We start from the raw sequence: 7,652 nt of genomic DNA, 5'->3' as shown, positions 1-7,652 counted from the left end.
ATCTATTGCATCGCCCTTGACCAAGTTGACTCAGAAGGGTGTCCCATTTCAGTGGTCTGATGAGTGCGAGGAGAGCTTTCAGAAGCTCAAGACCGCCTTGACACACAACTCCAGTTTTAGTATTTCCATCAGCTTCAGGTTCTTATACCGTGTATTGTGATGCTTCGAGAGTTGGTATTGGGTGTGTTCTGATGCAGGAGGGTAGAGTTATTGCTTATGCTTCTCGTCAGTTGAAGCCTCATGAGAAGAACTACCCTGTTCACGATTTGGAGTTGGTTGCCATTGTTCACGCGTTGAAGATTTGGAGGCATTATTTGTATGGTGTGTCTTGTGAGGTGTTTACTGATCATCGTAGCCTCCAGCACTTGTTCAAGCAAAAGGATCTCAATTTGAGGCAGCGGAGGTGGTTGGAGTTGCTTAAGGATTATGACATCACTATCTTGTATCACCCGGGGAAGGCCAATGTGGTGACCGATGCTTTGAGCCGAAAGGCGGTGAGTATGGGGAGCTTGGCGTATATTGCAGTTGGGGAGAGACCTCTTGCAGTTGATGTTCAGGCTTTGGCCAATCGGTTCGTGAGGTTGGATATTTTGGAGCCCAGTCGGGTATTGGCTTGTGTGATTTCTCGGTCTTCCTTATATTAGTGCATCAGAGAGCGCCAGTATGATGATCCTCATTTGCTTGTCCTTAAGGACATAGTTCAGCATGATGATGCCAGAGATGTGACTATCGGTGATGACGGGGTGTTGAGAATGCAGGCCGGATATGTGTTCCCAATGTAGATGGGCTTCGGGAGTTGATTCTGGAGGAGGCCCATAGCTCGTGGTATTCCATTCATCCGGGTGCCGCAAAGATGTATCAGGATATGAGACATCATTATTGGTGGAGGAGAATAAAGAAAGACATTGTGGGGTTTCTAGCTCGGTGTCTCAATTGTCAGTAGGTGAAATATAAACATTAGAGACCGGGTGGCTTGCTTCAGCAGATGGATATTCCTGAGTGGAAGTGGGAGCTGGTCACCATGGACTTTGTAGTTAGGCTCCCACGGACTTTGAAGAAGTTCGATGCTATTTGGGTGATTGTGGATCGGCTGACCAAGTCCGCGCACTTCATTCCTATCTGTACTACTTATTCTTCAGAGCAGTTGGTAGAGATCTATATCCGGGAGATTGTTCGTTTGCATGATGTCCCAGTTTCCATCATTTCAGATCGGGGCACTCAGTTTACTTCACAGTTTTGGAGGTCTGTACAGCGAGAGTTGGGTACTCAGGTTGAGTTGAGCATAACTTTTCACCGTCAGACAGACGGGCAGTCCGAGCGCACTATTCAGATATAGGAGGACATGTTACGCGCTTGTATCATTGATTTCGGAGGGTCATGGGATTAGTTTCTACCGCTTGCAGAGTTTGCTTATAACAATAGTTACCAGTCGAGTATTCAGATAGCTCCATATGAGGCCTTGTATGGGAGGCGGTGTAGATCTCCAGTTGGTTGGTTTGAGCCGGGCGAGGCTAGGCTATTGGGTACAGATTTGGTACAGGATGCTTTAGATAAGGTGAAGGTGATTCAGGAGAGGCTTCGTACAGCGCAGTCGAGACAAAAGAGCTATGCGGACCGAAAGGTTCGGGATGTGTCCTACATGGTTGGTAAGAAGGTTCTGTTGGAAGGTTTCACCCATGAAGGGTGTCATGAGATTTGGAAAGAAAGGTAAATTGAGTCCCCAGTTCATTGGGCCTTTTGAGGTATTTCAGAGGATTGGGGAGGTGGCTTATGAGCTTGCTTTGCCACCCAACTTCTCAAGTGTGCACCGGTATTTCATGTTTCTATGGTTCGGAAGTATATTGGGGATCCGTCTCATGTTCTGGATTTCATCACAGTTAAGTTAGAGGGTGATCTAACTTATGATGTGGAGCCAGCAGCTATTTGGGAGCGTTAGGTTCGAAAGTTGAGATCAAAAGATATAGCTTCAGTGAAAGTGCAGTGGAGAGGTCGGCCCATGGAGGAGGCTACCTAGGAGACCGATCGGGAGATGCGGAGCAGATATCCTCACATATTTGAGGCTTCAGGCACGTTTCTTGACTCGTTCGAGGATGAACATTTGTTTAAGAGGGGGAGGATGTAACGATCCGGCCGGTCGTTTCATGAGTTACCGCTCCGTTTCCCCTATTTCTGCTTCTATTTGCTTTGTTTATCGGTTCTATGTGTGATCGGATTGGTTGGCTCGAGTTCGGAAAGGTTTTGAGAAGGTTTGAGACACTTAGTCTCTTTTAAGAAAGCTTAAGTTGGCAAAGTCAATCGGATGTTGACTTATGTATTAGAGGGCTCGGATGTGAGTTCCGATGGTTCAGATAGCTTTGGACATGATTTGGGACTTAGGAGCGTGATCGGAATGTATTTTGGAGGTCCAGAGTAGATTTAGGATTGAATTGGCGAAATTGAGTTTTTGGCGTTTTTCGGTTGATAGGTGAGATTTTGCTATATGGGTTGTGTGACGACCCAACCCGTCGTCACGTGTGTTACCGCCCCGTTTTCCCCATTTTCTATTTCTTTATGCTTCATGATCAGTGTTTGGTGTGAATAAACTGATTTGGATTGGTTCTAGAAGGAAATGAGACACTTAGTCTCTTTAAGGAAGGTTTGCTTTGGAAAAGTCAACCGGACGTTGACTTATGTGTTAGAGGGCTCGGATATGAATTCCGATGATTCCGTTAGCTTCGGGGGATGATTTCTGACTTAGGAGTGTGATCGGAAGTAATTTCGGAGGTCCGGTGTAGAATTAGGCTTGAATTGGCCAAGTTAGTATTTTGGCGATTTCCGGTTGATAGGTGAAACTTTGATCCAGGGGTCGGAATGGAATTCCGAGAGTTGCTGTAGCTTCGTTAGGTGATTTGGGATATGTGTGCAAAATTTCAGGTCATTCAGACGTGTTTTGGGTAGGTTTTTGATCGAATGCGTGTTTTGGAAGTTTTAAAAGAACTTAGGCTTGAATCCGATGTAATTTGGTGGTTTTGGTGTTGTTTGAGGTGTTTTGATGATTGGAGCAAGTTTGAATGGCGTTTTAGGATGCGTTGATGCTTTTGGTTGAGGTCCCGGGGGCCTCGGGGTGATTTCGGATGGCTAACGGGAATTTTTGAAGTTGAAAATGCTGCAGAAATGCAGCAGTCAGTGCAGAGCAATTTTGCTCTATGCGATCGCATAGCAAGTGTTGCGATCGCATAGAAGGAATTATAGGGGCTGTTTGGTTGTGCTATGCGATCGCATGAGAAGTGTTGCGATCGCACAGTGTCGTTGGATGGTGCATTGCGATCGCAGAGGTTCAGTTGCGATCGCATAGGGTATTTTGGAGGCCTGGAAAATTTATGCTATGCGATCGTAGGAGCTTGGATGCGATCGCATAGTGTTAGCTACAGTGCCCGGGCAGAATGTTAAAAACAGTTCATCCGCGACCCCAAACCCATTTTCCACCATTTTTGAGCACTTTGAGAGCTAGTTGGGAGCATTTGAAGCGGGTTTCGACTGGAAATTGCTGGAGGTAAGTTTTAGGAGTTAAAAACATTATTATATGGTAGAATCATCCTTGAAATCCTTGAGAATTTAGCCAAATTGTAAGAAATTAGGGCGTGAGATTGAAATTCTAAATTTGGGATTTGAGGGGCCATTTGTGGTCCGATTTGAGAGATTTTAGTATGTATAGACTCGTGCCGAGATGAGGAATCTGTTGATGTTAATTTTCTGATTTTCGAGAAGTGGGCCCGGGGCTCGGGTTTTGCTAATTTCGTGAATTTATATTTTTTGAGTCTTTTCGATTGGGTATGTTCCCTTAGCCTATTGTGACGTATTCGTTGTGGTTTTGGTCAGATTCGACGCACAAGGAGGTTAATTCGAAAGGCAAGGGCATAACAAGCTAGGACTTTGGCCAGCTTGAGGTTAGTAATAAATGTAAATGCTGTGTTGAGGGTTTGAAACCCCGAATTTGCACAATGTAGTGCTATGTGAGGTAACTTGCATGCCGGATAACGGGCGTGGGGTAGAGTACCGTCGGGGATTGTGACTTGGTCCGTCCCGCTTAATAAAATTACTACCTAATTGATTGTAGTTTTGTGATATCCTTATAAAAATGGATTAATTGTCATAATTGGGCTTCGTGCCAACTACTTGAATCCTTCAGGGATTATTTTTACTGGTTTCTTACCTTATTTCTAGATATTGAACTCAGTCCTGGTATTTAACACTGTTTTTGTAAAATCAGCCGTTTTTCTAAGTAGAAACTAAAGTAATATTTTTAAATGAAGTTTGGGCTGAATATTTTTATATTATTGTGCCGAAAGGCTTATGTGATTTTGGACTGAGTATGGGATTAGACTGCATGCCGCAATGGTATGACATTGATATTGATATGAGGCCGAGGGCCTGTTTGATGCCACGATATGGCTTATTATTGCGCTTGGGCCGTAAGGGGCCCCTCCCGGAGTCTGCACACCCCTAGTGAGCGCCATCGACGTTAAATAAATGGAGCGGGCTGCACGCCGCAGCGGGGTACCGGAGAGTACCGGTTTATGTGTTGCATTGCATATTTTAATTGTCATTTATTCTTTATCTGTTGTGGTATTATTATAATTGTCTTCGCTGTTTTACTGTATTTATAGCTTTACCTTGTGTTTATTTGGGATTTATTATCCTCAGACACTATTTATATTTATTACTTTCTGGGTTGGAAGTACTCACAATACTCCCTGCACCTTGTGTGTAGATCCAGGTACACCACAGGGTGAGTGAGGATTTGTTTAGCTGAGCAGCAGTATCCGGGAGTATCGAGGTAGCTGCATGGCGTTCGCAGCCTTGATCTCTCCCCCTATCTTTATCCTTTTGTTCGCATTTTTCCTAGATAGACTTGTGATAGGTGAATATTCTGTATTAGAGGCTCATGTTCGTGACACCAGATTCTGTGGGCTGATCAGTATTTTTATTTTGGGGTTTCGAATGTTAGAAATTATTTTAGAAATTCCGCATTTAATTTGGTATTTTAGTTGTGAATATTTATTTATCCTCTGTGATTAATCGGTCAAGGTTGTCTAAATGGTCGGGCTTGCCTAGCAGTGTGTTTGGCGCCATCACGACCGGGGTTGGGTCGTGACAAGGTGGTATCAGAGCCTAGGTTACTTGGTCTCGCGAGTCATGAGCCCGTTTAGTAGAGTCTCGTGGATCGGTACGGAGACGTCTGTACTTATCTTCGAGAGGCTGCAGCACCTTTAGGAAATACTTCATATTCTTGAAACTCTTGTAGTGCAGTTTTGTTGAACTGTGAACTAAATCTTTGTTATTCTATTCTCTCACAGATGGTGAGAACACGAGCTACTGAACGCGACGGACGACCACTAGTGCCACCTACTGAGGCTGCCAGAGGCCGTGGACGCGGTCGTGGTCGTGGTAGGGGTAGAGTAGCCGGGGCAGTACCTGCTAATCCGATAATTGCCCCAGCTCAGGATCAGGCTCTAGCGGTGGACACTCCAGCAGCACCTGCTCAGGCACCAGCTGTGCCTATTGTGATTCCGGGTCTTCAGGAGACCTTGGCACAGATCTTGATGGTCTGTACGGGCTTGGCTCAGGCAGTTTCAGCCACCACAGCAGTAGCAGCTACTTCACAGACCGGGGGAGGCAATCAGACCCCCGATGCCCGCACACCTGCGCAGGGAGTGCAGGGGCTACAGACACTGGAGGCACCTCTAGCTCAGCAGGTTGCACCAGCTCAGGGTTTTGTGGTCCTAGCTATGCCAGACGATGAGCAGCGTCGTCTCGAGAGGTTTGGTAGACTCCAGCCTCCGGCTTCGGTGGTGCTGAGGGCGAGGATGCCCAGAGTTTTCTTGACAGATGCCAGCGTATGCTCCGTACGGCTGGGATCCTTGAGTCGAGTGGTGTGGCATTTACTACTTTTCAGTTCACGGGGGCTGCTCTTACTTGGTGGGAGGACTTTGAGAGGCGTAGGCCTGCCGGTGCAGCACCTCTGACTTGGCAGCAGTTCTCAGCTCTTTTTCTGGAGAAGTATATACCTCAGTCCCGCAGGGAAGAATTGCGTAGGCAGTTTGAGTGGTTGACACGAGGGAGATATGACANAAGCTTTCGAAATTAGAATTTTTTTTCCAAATCAACTCTGAACTTCCCGAAATTCAATTCTGACCATGCGTGCAAGTTATAATGCCTGAAGTGAAGCTACTCATGGCCTTAAACTGCCGAACAACGCGCTAGATATCTGTAACGATCCGACCGGCCATTTTGAGCTTTTGCACCTGGCTCGTCAGTTCTCGGGCATGACTTGCCCCGTATGATGTATTAAGATTTATGTAAATTGTTGGTTTTGGTTTTCAGGGTAATCAGAATGAATTTGGAAGAACAGTTCTCAGTTTGAAGCTTGAAATTTGAAAGGGTTGACCAAGATTTGGCTTGTTTGTATATGATCTCGGATCGGAATTTTTGTGATTTGGTTAGCTCTATAAGGTGATTTGGGACTTAGGAGCGTGATAGGAATGCATTTTGGAAGTCCGTGGAAGATTTGGGCTTGAATTGGCGAAATTGAGATTTTGGCGTTTTTCGGTTAATAGGTGAGATTTTGATATACGGGTCGGAATGGAATTCTAGAAGTTTTAGTTGCTCCGTTGTGTCATTTGTGACGTGTGTGCAAAATTTCAGATTATTCGGACGTGGTTTGGTAGGGTTTTTGATCAAAAGCAGAATTCGGAAGATTTTAGAAAGTTTGGTTTGAATCCGATGTGTTTTGGGTATTTTGATGTTGTTTGAGGTGTATTGATGATTGGAACAAGTTTGAATAAGGTATTAGGTTATGTCTGTGCTTTTGGTTGAGGTCCCGGGGCCCTCGGGGTGATTTCGGATGGTCAACGGAGAAGTTGGATTTTTTTTGTTGCAGCTGTTAAATTGCTGCTTTTGGTATTTTCGCACCTGCGGATTGGGGATCGCAGGTGCGGCGCCACATATGCGAGAGAGGGGCCGCAGAAACGACCAGAGGTATGTTGACTGGGACCGCAGAAGCGGCTAGGAGAACCGCATCTGCGATGTCACAGATGCGGAAGAGGCACTGCAAATGCGAATGGCTGGGAACTTAAGTGATTCTGCAGAAGCGGATGTTGAACCGTAAATACGGTACCGCAGATGCGTTGAGGAACTGCAGATGCGGAAAGGCCTGGGCAGAAAATATAAATTGTGTCCTTCGCAAATTTTGAGCTATTTCACCATTTTTATCTCGGCTTTGGAGCTTTCTGGACGATTTGAGAGAGGGATTTCAAGGGAACTTCATTGAGGTAAGGAATTTGGACTCAAAACTCATTCCTATGCTATTATTTCATGGATTAGAGTTTGATTTTATGGAAATTAAGGGTGAAATTTTGGGGAAAACTGGGGCGTCGGTAATTGGTAGACCTATGATTGTAGAATTTGATGGACCAAGTGAGGTTCAGTTTTGATGTTCTTGGTATGTATAGACTCGTGTGAGGACGAGGATTCTATTGATGTGACTTTTGCCGGATTTCGAGACGTGGGCCCGGGGGTCCGAGTTTGAGCAATTTCGGGATTTGTGTCAAGTTATTGATTGTTTTCGCTTGGGTTTCGTTCCCTTTACGTCGTATAGTTTTTGTACGGTTCCC

The sequence above is a fragment of the Nicotiana attenuata genome, unplaced genomic scaffold (genome assembly GCF_001879085.1).
Source record: "Nicotiana attenuata strain UT unplaced genomic scaffold, NIATTr2, whole genome shotgun sequence".
NCBI classification, from domain to species: domain Eukaryota; kingdom Viridiplantae; phylum Streptophyta; class Magnoliopsida; order Solanales; family Solanaceae; genus Nicotiana; species Nicotiana attenuata.
This window is presented reverse-complemented; position numbering follows the sequence as displayed.